This window comes from Pituophis catenifer, unplaced genomic scaffold, assembly GCF_029215685.1.
Source record: "Pituophis catenifer annectens isolate HBS135680 unplaced genomic scaffold, rPitCat1.0.hap2 SCAF_2, whole genome shotgun sequence".
Taxonomy (NCBI): Eukaryota; Metazoa; Chordata; class Lepidosauria; order Squamata; family Colubridae; genus Pituophis; species Pituophis catenifer.
Genome location: NW_027256882.1, coordinates 190177606 through 190190146, shown reverse-complemented (window position 1 = coordinate 190190146; position 12541 = coordinate 190177606). Strand labels below are relative to the sequence as shown.

The 12541-nt window shown below is 47.2% G+C and overlaps 1 protein-coding gene across 1 annotated transcript in view; it reads left to right on the top strand.

The window, feature by feature from the left end:
• Positions 1-343: 343 nt before the first annotated feature.
• Positions 344-12541, top strand: part of ATP6V1A (ATPase H+ transporting V1 subunit A) — a 52826-nt gene continuing 40628 nt past the window's right edge. Inside the window, exon 1 of the mRNA XM_070935315.1 lies at positions 344-514. The gene's annotated coding sequence lies outside the window, so the exon portion shown is untranslated. The remainder of the gene's footprint in view (positions 515-12541) is intronic.

The following is a 12541-nucleotide window of genomic DNA, read 5'->3' as shown; positions in this document are numbered from 1 at the left end:
CAAAGTCATGGAATTCCGGTTTATTTTATTAAAAAAATGGGTGCACGCGCGAATTCTTTCCGCTCTTTTTCATCCCCGTCCTCTGCCTGTCGCTGTTCATTTAAAAGGACAAGGAACGATGACAACGATGTACCGGCTTAACAGCTTTCTCGTTATTATGCAAAACACGGGCGCGACCTACGGGTACCGCCGACCACCGCAAACGGAAAACACGTGACGTCACTTCCTCTGGCGCAAGCGCATTGGACTTACCGGGGAAGGTCGTTCTGGAGGGCGGGGAGTGGGAGGTCGCCGCGATTGGTTGGCAGGTCGATCAGCTGCTGCCGGCGCTGCGGAACGGGCGTGTGTCTTGACGGAGGTTGCGCTTTCTTCCCCGGAGGGCAATTTCGTCGAGGGAGGGGAGCTTTCCGGAGCAGGAGGTTCCTCTTCTTTCCATTCACTCTCTGGGCGGAGCTGACATCTGCGCTTGACCAAAAGATTTTTTCCCCTCCTCGGAGAGCAAATTACCGTCTCGGTGAGCCTCTTGGTGACAAAAGGGTTCTGGTTCATTCATACCTTTAAGCCCGTTCCTCCGCAGTGTGTCGTTGCCTTTGTAGTCAAAGATGGGAAATATTTCCTTCCTTTCGCATTGATTCCGTTGGTTTCTATGTTGTGTTATTTGTATTTCAGCTTTATTCTTAATAACCCAAGCGACGTCCAACTGATTCTATTAAGCTTTAGCTTTCTGTGTGTTTTTTTCCTAAGGTTACAATTAGAAAAATATGTCGATAGTTAATAGTCTAAAGATTTATTCATTCGCTGTTCTTGCCTTTAATTTAGAATAAAGCTGCATTTAGCTATTTATATTTTGCCCAGGAAATTTTTCCTTGATAATTTTTTAATTGCTGAGATTTATCTGTCATTATAACAAGAGAGAAACAAAAAAGGAGATTAAATGGTCGAAGGAACGGCGTACCAGATAGCCTATTTTGTTCTTGTCCTTGAAGTTTCCTTTGCATCCTGTTTTGCCTCTTTTGGTTTTAATATGCTTAATAATCTTAACATGCAGATTTTCTACCATTTAGTTCAGATTCCAATTAAAGTTTTCCACAATGGTTTGTTGAAAATATTTGAGTGTGGTATTAACATGCTTTAAAAAGTAATAAATATAAAATTCCTCAGTGTGAGCCTCAGATTTGGAGATAATTGGGCAAATCAGAGTACATGTTGGGTAGGATATCATGTGAGAACATGAGCAATGCATCCATACGGGCAAAGTCTCTGCAAATAGAGTCCCATTAAATTTTTCCGCCAGTTGATTCACCAGATTACTGAGTGTGATATAATCAAATGAACAGAATGCTATCCTTGTGAGACTGGAGCCGGCTATGTCAAATAGGATCCAAATCACTTTTGAATAACTGAGCAGGTTTGAAATGATAGTTTATTAAAATGTTTATCTTTGTATTAGGTAACCCATTTTCATACTGTTATCAGTTTTCCAAACAGTATTCCTTCTTCCCAAACCCCATGGGTTTTCTTTGTCATGCTCTTAGTGTCACTACAGGAACAGAAAGAGGGAACTAAAACTAATCAAGCCACATCATGACAAAGCATGCTGTATGAGCAAGACCAATAATTCTTTTTCTGTATCTTAGGTGTCTAACTTCTCCGACTGGGTTCCCATATCATAAATTTTTAACAGGACAAAGACCAAGCTCCAAGTATAGGATGCTTTTTATTTTTTCCTTAACTTTATTTTAATATATTATGCATTAATATTTTATTCATGGTTATTAGTTTTCTATAATAGAAAAATTAATTCCCTGCCAAAAGTAAAACTTAACTCTACCTCTTTGTTTTTTCCTTCATAATCATGATACTGTGAGATTTTTTTCAGCATTTTATTCGTTTAGTAGCCATTTGAAGTTACAAGAGTATTGAAAAAAGTGTCTTATGACCATTTTCACACTTATGACTATTGTAGCATCCCCATGGTTATATGTTCAAAATTTGGACGTTTGGCAACTGGCATAGATTTATGATAATTGTAGTGTCCTGGGGTCATGTGATCATCTTTTGCAACCCCCTTTTCCTTCCTGCTTAACTTGAAAGTCTAGAGCAGTGTTTGCATAATTGTAAACTAAGCCAAGTTTTATTATAGCACAGTGTTATTGAACACTGTAAGATTTACAGTCTTACAGCACTGTAAGATTTAGCTTTACAGTGCTGTGTGTATCAACCAACACGAGTTGATTTAATCAATCATTTAATAAACCATGAGTCTAGAAGCTCACTTCATAGAACAACTTAAGCTAAAATGTGGTTTATTAATATGTATAAATCTAGATAATTAATTTATAATTCCATATTCTATGTAAATCCCAGCATTACTTCTAAGGTAGTAAACAATGGCTGTATTAACTATTGGTTAGTCACTAGTGTTATAATGTGTTGCACAATCCTTGTAGATGAATATAATCATCTTACAAATTAGTAAAATCAATTCTAGGTTTATTTTATCTTAGTTTCAGGGGATTCCGTTGACATTTGCAAAACAAAATGGCAGCTCAGAGCTGAAACTCCGAGGCTAGGAGGGAGATGTTTCGACATTTTCAAGAGTGTGGGGGTCAATTAACCATCCACAGACCCCCCTCCCAGCAAGCTGAGGTATTTTCGGCTAAATAGAGCTGTGGATGGAGCCCAAGGATAAAACCTGAGCCGAGCCCGAAGATCAGCTGTTTGTCAGTAAAAAGACTGAGGGCGGTGGGGAGGATGTCAACATCAAAACCTGGCTGTCATGACTGGGTCAACCACTGAGTCTAATACAGCTGATGAAATGGTTGGCGAGTCGGTGGCAACAGCGACTCCGGATAGGGTGTTGATAATGATGCCTGGGCTAATAGGCGCTGCATGTAGCAACATGGCGGCGATAATGACTATGGCAAGGGGGGTTACCACAATGGCGAGGGGAATGGCGCTAATGGCAGCGATGGCGACGGCAACACCAGGAGGCTGCAAGGAAGCCCTCGTTGTTAATAGAGGAGAGGGCAATGCTGCAAAGGCTATAAATGTTAGGATCCCTTCAACCTCTAGGGATCTGTTGCACTCCTCTTTCTTGAAACTCTGAGGACTTATTAAACTAATTGAACTAAGTAGCCTGAGCAAGGTGATGGATAGGGACTGAGGATTACAAACTGGAGATGATGACTTACTCTCCCCCTCAACTGTCCCTCTCTCCTTTATCAGATCTAGATCTATTACGACCACTCAGCGTTAACTTGCAATCTTAGATCGATCTGCAGCTTTATTTACCACCTATTCCCCCAAGATTACCCTGATTATTTAACCCTAAATACTTTGTCCAGTGGCTCTGCCTTACTTTTTTGATCTAATCCTCGGCCATCGCTGGTATCAGGACTGGAGGAGATACAGACATCGAGAGTCTTGGATTATGGGGAGATAGACCACCTTCTCTTTGTTTGTTTCAAATGGTTTGGTCGCTGTGAGAGGACGACCCTTTGAGACCTCTACCCCCACCTCCTTTGGATGGACTTACTACAACCACAAGACTTCCCATCATCGTGAGAGGGCGATGATGTTCCGATGTATTGACATTTGTAACATACTGGTCTCCCTTTTACATCTATTTCCTCCCTTATTTTAAATTACCTGTCTTAACCATCTCTAACACTCTTAGAAGAAAATGATCCTTCATCTCCTTCAACTCGCTCCTATCTTTGATGTATTCAACTGCGGAGCTCCTTGCACTGCGAGATTCCCCCCTCTTGCATGTCTGGCCCTCAGTTATCAAGGGCCGCCCTTGAGGACGGGTTTTGGAACCCTGAGAGGTGGCTTGCAAAAAACCGACGGCTTTGGGGGTTTTTAGATAAATCTTTAAGTTCTATTTTAAGGGGTTCTGGGAGGGATTGTGGGAATGGATCTGGGGGGGATCCATAAATCCACTGAAAGGGGTAATGGGTCTGATAATCATGATGGGGAGGATGGGGACACAAATCTGACAAGGATGCAGGGGGATGAAGCGATGGGCATTAGTATAGTAAGTGGGAGGGGCAGATATGACGGCTGCAGGGGGCCATATTATGTTTCGGGAGTGCACACTCGATGTTTACGAGCGATTGCCCACTCCGACCCCCAAAGCACTGCTCGTTTCCCGGGTTGTTCAGAGTCTCAGACCCTGGGTCTACGGCTGATGTTATGTAATGCCAGGTCAGTGGTAAATAAAGCCCCCCTCATTCATGATCTTATTTCAGAGGGGGATGCTGACTTGGCAGGGATTACGGAGACCTGGTTAGGCCAGGAGGGAGGAGTTCCCCTTGTGGAAATGTGCCCGCCAGGTTTCCGTGCATTCCATCAGCCAAGGACTCAGGGAAGGGGTGGGGGAGTGGCAGCAATCATTAGAGAAAGTCTTTGCCCGAGGGAGGCCACTGTTCCTCAGATAGCCGGATGTGAGTCCCTCCTTGTGAAGTGGGGTCGGGGGATTCAGATGGGCCTACTGATTGCGTACCTGGCTCCCTGCCACGTAACAGCGGTCCTGCCTGAGCTGCTCGACATTATAGCCGGGGTGACGGTGGAAACCCTCAGACTTATTGTTATGGGGGATTTTAACCTGCCATCTGCTGGTGAGATGTCGGAGACGGCTCGGGAGTTCATGGCTTCCATGACAGCCATGGACCTGATCCAGGTAGTTCAAGGCCCCACCCACTTGGGGAATCACACTCTGGACTTGATTTTTGTCTCTGATCAGTGGCTGAATGATCTAAGAATAGGGGATATAGACATCAAGCCCTTGTCATGGTCTGATCATTCTCTCCTTCACATGGACTTTCAAGTCACTTCCACCCACCTCAGGGAGACGGAACCAACCAAATGGTTCCGTTCCAGGCACCTGATGGACCCCGAAAGGTTCCTGATGGAGCTTGGGCCATTTCCTGAGACTCTGGCTCACGACTCGACTGAGGACCTGGTGGTCACCTGGGACAGGGCGGCTACTGGGGCCTTGGACCGCGTCGTGCCTTTGCGGCCTCTGACCCGATGCCGATCTCGTCTAGCTCCTTGGTTTTCCGAGGAGCTGAGAGAGATGAAGCGTCGGAAAAGACGCCTGGAGAGCGATTGGAGGACAAGCCGATCTGAATCTGACCGAACACAGGTGAGATCTTATATTAAGACCTACCTAGTGGCCATAAGAGCGGCGAAGTCTAGCTACTTCTCCGCTCTTATTGCATCTGCAGTGAACCGCCCAGCCGCGCTGTTTAGGGTGACCCGCTCCCTACTTCAGGTGGGGGTACGGGAAGATCCCTTAAAGGGTCGAGCTGAGGATTTTGTACAATTCCTGCATGATAAAGTCGCTCAGATTCGGGAAGGCCTGGACTCCGATTGGGTAGATCCAGGGGAGGAGACGGGGGCAGGTCTTGAGAGCGTTATCTGGGAAGAGTTTGACTCTGTGGCTCCTGAGGACGTGGACAGGATTCTGGGCAAGCTTAACGCTGCCACATGTTTATTGGACCCATGTCCCTCCTGGTTGGTACTGGCCTCCCGGGAGGTTACACGAGGCTGGCTCCAGGGGATTATAAATGCTTCTCTGAGTGAGGGTGTCTTTCCTGCCGCCTTGAAAGAGGCGGTTGTGAAGCCCCTCCTCAAGAAGCCTTCCCTGGATCCGGCTATATTATCAAATTATCGTCCAGTCTCCAATCTTCGCTTTGTTGCGAAGGTTGTTGAGAGTGTGGTGGCGCGACAACTACCCCGATACCTGGATGAAGTTGTCTATCTGGATCCGTTCCAGTTGGGCTTCAGGTCACGATACAGCACAGAAACGGCATTGGTTGCATTGGTGGATGATCTCTGGAGGGCTCGGGACAGAGGTTGCTCCTCTATCCTGGTCCTATTAGATCTCTCAGCAGCTTTTGATACCATCGACCATGGTATCTTATTGCACCGGCTGGAGGGGTTAGGAATAGGGGGCACTGTGCTTCGGTGGTTCTCCTCCTTCCTCTCCGACCGTTCGCAGTTTGTGTTGGCAGGGGGGCAGAGGTTGACCTCGAGGCACCTTATTTGTGGGGTGCCGCAAGGGTCAGTCCTCTCACCCCTTCTGTTCAACATTTATGTAAAACTGCTAGGTGAGATCATCCGTGGTTTTGGGGTGAGTGTTCATCAGTATGCTGATGACACACAGCTATACATCTCCACCCCAGACCACCCCAATGATGCCCTTGCTGTGATGTCCCATTGCCTGGAGGCCGTGCAGATCTGGATGGGGAGAAACAAGCTCAGACTCAACCCCTCCAAGACCGAGTGGCTGTGGCTTCCGGCGTCCCGGTATAGTCAGCTGGTACCATCACTGACAATAGGGGATGAGATCTTGCTCCCCACAGAGAGGGCCCGCAACTTGGGTGTCCTCCTGGATTCACGGTTATCTTTAGAAGATCATTTGACGGCCATGGCCAGGGGTGCCTTTTATCAGGTTCGCCTGATCCGCCAGTTGCGTCCCTTTCTGGATCAGGACGCCTTGCGCACGGTCACTCATGCCCTAGTTACCTCCCGTATGGACTACTGTAATGCTCTCTACATGGGGTTCCCCTTGAAAAGCACCCGGAGGCTCCAACTGGTCCAGAACGTAGCTGCACGGGTGATTATGGGTGCAGCTCGTTACGCCCATGTAACACCTCTCCTACGCGAGCTGCACTGGCTCCCGGTGGTCTTCCGGGTGCGATTCAAGGTGTTAGTTATCACTTTAAAGTGCTCCATGGCTTAGGACCTGGGTACCTACGAGACCGTCTTTTGCCACCAATAGCCTCCCACCAACCAGTTCGTTCTCACAGGGAGGGACTACTCAGGGTACCGTCAGTCAAATTATGTCGACTGGCGACTCCCAGGGGGAGGGCCTTCTCTGTGGGGGCTCCAACCCTTTGGAATGAACTGCCCCCGGAGATATGGAATATCCCTGATCTCCGTGCTTTCCGCCGTGCCCTCAAGATCCTGATGTTCCAACAGGCAGGGCTAAACATACAAACATGTGAATGATTTTTTAAATGTTATCTAATTCTGGGTTTTATTTAATTGACCAAACTAAGTAATAATTTTAATTAGCAATTTTATGATGTTTGTGTGTCTATATTTTTCTTGACTGTACACCGCCTTGAGTCCTACGGGAGAAAGGCGGTATAGAAATATAATAAATAAATAAATAATAAATAATATTCCAGAGGATATCTCCTCAAATCCAGCATTGTCAAAATACTTTTTTTTTTTGTATTTGTGAGTGTGCTTTTGGTTTGTTGAGGGATTTGTTTAGATTTGAAGAATTACCATGCAACTAAGGTTTTGTGTATGTGTGAATCCAGCCATTGAACTTTGTAAACAATACTGTATGGCTTAGTATGCTGTATGAATCCAGCCATTTATATTCCATGACTTAAACCATGTAAACCATGACTTAGCACAGTATGTCAACATTGTTTAGAATTTCTGAGATTCTGTAATGGACTGGAAGTTCATGTTTATCGTTTTTATTTATGTGGTTGTCTTTTTGGGGGAGACTGTACTTTATATAAATGTAGAGTCATGTTATCCATATATTGGTTTTAATGGGCTGTATATTCTTGGATTCTTTAAGATGCCGACATATAAATCTGGCTTTTTATGCAAGTTTATTGTGCACGGAGATGGTTAAATATTTTTGAGCATCAGTGGTTTCCCTTCTGTGACTTGGGTATTTTATTACTTTTTGTGGAATATTTGGAAATTCCAAATGCCATTGAACTCTTAAGGAACAGCATTTTTGAACCTTGCTAGTTTTTAAGATATGTGGACTTCAGCATGCTGGCTGGGGAAATCTGGAAGTTGGTCCACACATCTTACACTTGCTTAAGTTGAAACTATGGAGTAACAGGTAGCTTTGTTGAAGATCAGAGCCTGTTGCTGGGTTTAGAAATGGCAACTTCACTTCCATGTTCCGCTTATTTAATTTAGTTCCAAAGATACCGGTACTTATTAGATTATGGAAATTTTTGTTATAAAATCCATAAACTCTTCTCTTAATTTGGCTTTGGAAAACTGACCTTCATGGTAGTTTATCATTTAGTAGAATGGAACAACTCAGTCAGAGGATCTGACAGATAGAGATCATTCATGGATGTTTCACTGTTAATCATTTTTTCTCTTTTAACTAGTTTGTCTGTGTCAGAGGTGGGAAGAATGAATAAATCAGCATGATTATTTCTGTTCTCTTGAGAGACAGCTGTCAGGTATCTAATACTGAACTGTAAATATTTTTATATGTTAGCATTTCTGCAATACACATGGTATGAAATTCAAACAATCCATTGTATTAGAAAAAAAATAATTCTGAAGAAATTCTAGTATAGTAAAACATCTTTAATCAATAACTTTACTAAACGCAGTGCACATCAAAACTATGTCATCCAAAATGCCCAAAACACAGCAGTAGCATCTATTTTTTTATTTTTCCAGAGGAGCACAATATAATCCAGGAGCACTGAAGTTATATTTAGCAAAGGCTCATGTACAATTACCCTGTGGTGCTCAGCTGGGACTTTACTCCTCTGGAAAGGGTACAATCCAAATTCCTAATAAGAGCCATATATCAGGCAGCACACTGCGTCCCAAATGTAATACTAAGGAAGGAGGCAAGACTAGCCAAAATTGAAACTGGTGCATGAATTTATATTCTCCATTGAGAGTGGAGACAGCAGCCAGTGTGGGTACCACTCATCCAATCAGATTGAAGGACTGAGCCAGCCAATAATTTCAAGTCCCGCCCCTGTTGCCGGGCAGACCCAGCTTTGGCTCAGTCCTTCAGTTGGACTGGCGTGTGGGTCTATAGCTCTGACTGCTTTCTTCTAAATATCTGTCCCTTTGTGGAAATATTGGTGTTTTTTGGATCTGGACTGTTTTATGACGTTTCTCTGCTTCTCTCTATGGACTTGGTTGCCTTGGATTTCCTTGATTTCCCTTTGGTTTCCTTGAGAGCTTTTAATCCCCTGGTGTGAAGATTTGTCCCTTTGGGGACCCCTGGGGGGCTTCCTGGACGTTCCTGCCAGGCTTGGCAGCCCTTCGTGTCAGGATCTGGCTCTTCCTTCCTAGATCGCTTCGCCCAGGGGCTCGTATCCTTTGTAGCGGCCGTTTTTCGCGCCGTTTCTGTGGCGGCGGCCATTTTGTCGCCCTCCGCTCCGTTTCTGAGCCTCCCAGCCTTAAGATAACTTTTCTGCCTGCGATTGGGACTTTAAACTGCTGGCCTCCCTCGCCCCTTTTCCCTGGAGGCTGAATTTGCTGCCCTCATTGCTCCGGAGTGCTTCTCTCCTGTTTGAACCCGACTTTGCTGCAGCGCTATTTTCGCCGCTCCGACGAACAGCTGAGCTAATTAGGGGCATTTTTGGACTGACGAGCAGCTAAGCAGAGGCTACAGATCTCTTCCTTGCATACCTTGCTGCTACAACACCTGGGCGGCTTCCTGACTATTTGATTATTGGGATATTTGAGGTGGGGCTTTCCCCCCCCCCCAGCGACAGTTCTAAGCTGCTGGCATTTTCTGGAAGCTGTTGGCATATTCAGGGGCAACCATTTGAACTGCAATTGACTGGGCTGGCTGTGCGGGTGTTTGTGGAGCTTAGCACCCCCCTTCCTCTGGCTATTGGACTTGATTATATACCCGCTGCTCTTGCCAGCCTCCATTGCTGCCTCCCTAATTGCAGCGGCCATTTTGTGGAGTGACTGCGCTCCCCTGCCCTTCCCCCCTTGGAACATGTATACAGGGCTTACAATTAGTGGAGTTGCCGCGCTCCCCATCCGGTCCTTATCTTGTGACTGCCGCGTCTGTCTTGGGATCCGTCATTATGCCGAAGTCATTGACCAAATCCAAACATGGTCGTAAAAACAGCTCTGCTTGTCAGAGGCAATCGGAGGATGAATCTGTCTCGCTTCATGATCCGGCACAGTCACAGGTTGCCCCATCCTCTCATGCCCATCACAAGAGCAGGAAGCATAGCAGCGCGCAGGACAAAGTAGAAAAACGCAGGGACAGAGTCCTCACTCAACTTTGTGCAAAAGCGAACTCTGACCTTCAGGCTTCTGCGGCTTCTGCTTCGCTACAAGGTCCTCGACCGGTGACTCCGGACCAGCTGTCTCTCAGGGACTGCCCTTTCACTATCTCCACTTCAAATTTATGGGGCCCTGCTCCAAGGGACCTTGTCGTTGCTCCGCTCCCGGACGAGGATGTTCCTGATATTCCACCTCCTTTAGACTCCTCTGCGGTTCCCTTGGTTCCGATCCCATCTCAGGAGGCGGTAAATCCCCCTCTTCCTTCCGACCAATTGCAGAAGATGATTGAAGTGGTGGTGCAAAAGACATTGGCAGCGGGCCTTCGTCCCTCCAGCTTATCCGGCTCTGTTCGGTCCGCCTCGCCGGAACAGCCTCATTCTTCTGGTCTCGCTCCTTCCAGAGCACTCCACTCTCCTTCTTGTTCCCAAGCTAGTCACTGCTCCTCTCTGTCGGACGTAGGCGATAGTGACTCTGGTCTGTCAGACGACGAGAATCTGCCGCCTGATCAGCCGACAACTACTGCCCTTTTTCCACAGGCCTTGTTCCGGTCTCTTCTGTTTAAAGCCGTCAATACGGCCCAACTTTCCTCTCCGGCTTCCCAACCTTCTGTTTCTGTACCTCCTGGGACTTTGGACCCGATGTTCGCTGAACCGGCCAAACCGATTACAACCATTCCCACGCCTCCGCTTTTCCTGGATGTCGTGAAACGGCAGTGGGCTTCGCCGGGGTCTGCCCCTCTCCCGTCTTCATCTGACCGTACGAATTTCCACGTCGCATCTGAACTGGACACTCTTCTGCAGCTTCCATCAATTGATGCTCCTATCGCCGCTCTTCTGTCTTCGGCCACTGTTCCGGGCGATCCTGCTGAGAATTTACGACCTGATGAACGCCGTGCTGATATGGTCCTCCAAAGAGCTCATCTGGGGGCGGCCTGGGCCATCAAAGCGGCTTCAACGGCGTCTTTCTTTAACCGCACCACGTTGTTGTGGCTCCGCCAGTTACAAGAGAAATTGTCGCCGGAGGATGCTCGTATTAAGCATGACCTCAATAAGATTGTAGCAGCAGTTCAGTTCTCAGCGGACTCGACACTCGGCACGGCTCGCTTTGCTGCAAAATCGTTAGCCTCTGCTGTGACGGCTCGCCGCTTGACCTGGCTCCGACATTGGCAGGCGGATGCAAGGCATAAGTGGAAGCTCGCATCAGTCCCATTTGGGGGGTCTCATTTGTTTGGGGAAGCTTTAGAACCTTTTTTGACCGAAACCAGGGACAAACGGAAGGTTTTGGCGGCGGCTTTCCGCAGGGGGGATTCCCGTTTCTCTCCGTATCCCCCTCGACCCCACCTTTGAGGTAATGATGTTGGTGGGCCCTCTTCCTCCTCCTTCCCCTCGCCCCGGCCGTACACAAATTTTGGCAGGCAGCGGGGCTCACAAGATAGGGGATTCCGGGGCAGATCGTTCGGGTCTAAGCGGCCCTTTCGAGGGGGAGGAGGTCGTTTCATCCGTCGCCAGCGCTAATTACATTGCTAATCCTCCCATTGGCGGCAGATTGGCCATCTTCGTGGCCGCCTGGGAACGGTCCACCTCTGATCAATGGGTCCTAGCCACTCTTCGTTCTGGTCTAGCTATCGAATTTGTCTCCACCCCCCCTGACTCCTTTGTCTGTTGTCCGATTTCTCGTAATTCGGAGAGAAAGTCCCTTATGGACACAGCAGTTCAGCATCTCCTGACCATTAGAGCCATTCAACCCGTCCCTGCGGGCCAGGAGCGTCAGGGTTTCTATTCCCGGGTTTTCCTGGTTCCCAAATCTTCGGGGGGGTGGCGCCTTATTTTGGACCTGAAACGCTTAAATAGGTACGTGGTGTACCGTAAATTTAAAATGCAATCATTACAAATTATTCTAGCCGGTGTTCGGAGGGGCGATCTCCTCTCTTCCATAGATCTTACAGAGGCTTATTTGCACATCCCTATCCTCCCTTCCCATAGGCGTTTTTTGAGATTTTGTTACGGGGGGGTCCATTATCAATATAGGGCGTTACCTTTTGGTCTCTCCTCTGCCCCCCGTATTTTTACGAAGGTGCTGGCTGCTTTAGCGGCATCTCTTCGTGTCCGTTCGGTTAGACTTTTATGCTACCTCGATGATATTCTCCTGTTGTCCCCTTCTGTTGCTCAGGCAGTTTCGGATGTTGGCCTCACGGTAGAGACTTTGGCAGCCCATGGTTTCTCGGTTAATTTAGATAAGAGTCACCTCTCCCCTTCCACCAGTTTGGTCCATTTGGGGGCCCTTATCGACACTGTTCAGGGTAAGGTGTTTTTGTCCCCCGATAGACAGGCGGGTATCCGTCAGTTAATTTCCAAGGTGGAAGGTTGCAGGGCTGTTTCCCCTCTTGTCCTCTCCCAGATGTTAGGGAAAATGATTTCTGCCATCTCCATAGTTCCCTGGGCACAGCTGCACGCACGGGAACTTCAATGGTTTCTCTTGCCGTTGC